This window comes from Lactuca sativa, chromosome 9 (assembly GCF_002870075.4).
Source record: "Lactuca sativa cultivar Salinas chromosome 9, Lsat_Salinas_v11, whole genome shotgun sequence".
In the NCBI taxonomy this organism is placed as follows: domain Eukaryota; kingdom Viridiplantae; phylum Streptophyta; class Magnoliopsida; order Asterales; family Asteraceae; genus Lactuca; species Lactuca sativa.
The window spans coordinates 83,973,019-83,974,274 of record NC_056631.2 but is presented as its reverse complement, the minus strand read 5'-3'; the positions used below and the strand labels follow the sequence as shown (position 1 = coordinate 83,974,274).

The 1,256-nt window shown below is 45.9% G+C and overlaps 1 non-coding gene across 1 annotated transcript; it reads right to left on the bottom strand.

Moving 5' to 3' along the window:
• Positions 1–366: 366 nt before the first annotated feature.
• Positions 367–473, bottom strand: LOC111896852 (small nucleolar RNA R71). The gene has a single exon (XR_002852042.1). It is a non-coding gene; the product is annotated as a small nucleolar RNA R71 (small nucleolar RNA).
• Between the last annotated feature and the right edge of the window lie 783 nt (positions 474–1,256).

Genomic DNA, 1,256 nt, shown 5'->3' with positions numbered 1-1,256 from the left:
AATGACCATGGGAGCATACAAGAAGCAGATCCGAGAAGATATGGGTCCCGGTTTAGTCCAACCTGCAATACCTATCACTGCCACGTTCGAGCTAAAGGGACACATATTGACTGCGCTGAAGGACATCCCATTTTTCGGGAAAGACCATGAGGATGCTTTAAGCATCTAGATGTAGTCAACGACATTGCAGATTACTTCAATGTCCCAAATGTCAACAGGAACACAGTCTTGCTTAGGATGCTTCCCATCACTTTCAAAGGAGCTGCTAAGGAGTGGTTAAAAGCACTCCCACTGGGTACAATCACCACTTGGGCTCAAATGCGTGAGCAATTCCTGGACCAGTTTTGCCCACCATCCAAGATAGCAAAACTCAAGAAGGCAATAGCCAACTTTGAGCAACAGCCGGGGGAGTCACTATAAGAAGCATGGGAGCGGTACAAGGGCTTACTCAGAAATTGCCCGCAACATGACCTAAATGTGCAGCAAGAGATGTCAATCTTTTATGATGGGGTCAATGTCATGACAAGACAACTCCTTGATTCTCAAGGACCGTTGACAAAGAAAAATCCAAGGGAGGTCAAGGAGCTAATTGAAGAATTCGCGAAACACTCCCGCGAATACCATAATCCGAGGCAAGATGGAAGCAAAGGCGGTGGAGGGGCCCAAACTGAAGAAATTGCAGCTGTCATGGCCATGCTGAATAACATGGATCGCAGGATAACACAAATGGACCAGTCGATACATGCCATAAGAGTGGGGTGCGAGCGATGCAGTGGTCCACACTTGACCAAGGACTGCAACGTGGATGAGTTTGGGAACAGAAAAGCTCAAGTGTGCTACTCTAGTGGGGATAAGTTTGAGGAGGACTGGAGGAAACCGAAGAAGGAGTGGCTGCAATATGAAGAGTATAAGAAGCAAAAAGAAGAGAAGTATAGGCAGACAGGTCGAGGCCTTTATCAAAAGGAGCATCCACCAACCGAGAAGAAACCCGACCTAGAGACCATTTTGATGAAGTTTATGGAGGCTTCGGAAAAAAGACACGATGCCACGGATTCCGCTATCATGGAACAACAAACATTGATAAAGAACCAGCAAGCCTCCATCCATAACCTTGAAGTACAATTTGGTCAACTAGCCACTTTAGTTCATGAAAAATTATCCCCGAAGAATCCCGAAATAAAAGCACAATCTCACGTAATGGCCATCGATACTGAAGAAGATACAATATCTGAGTTCCTGGAGGCGTTGAAAGAAGA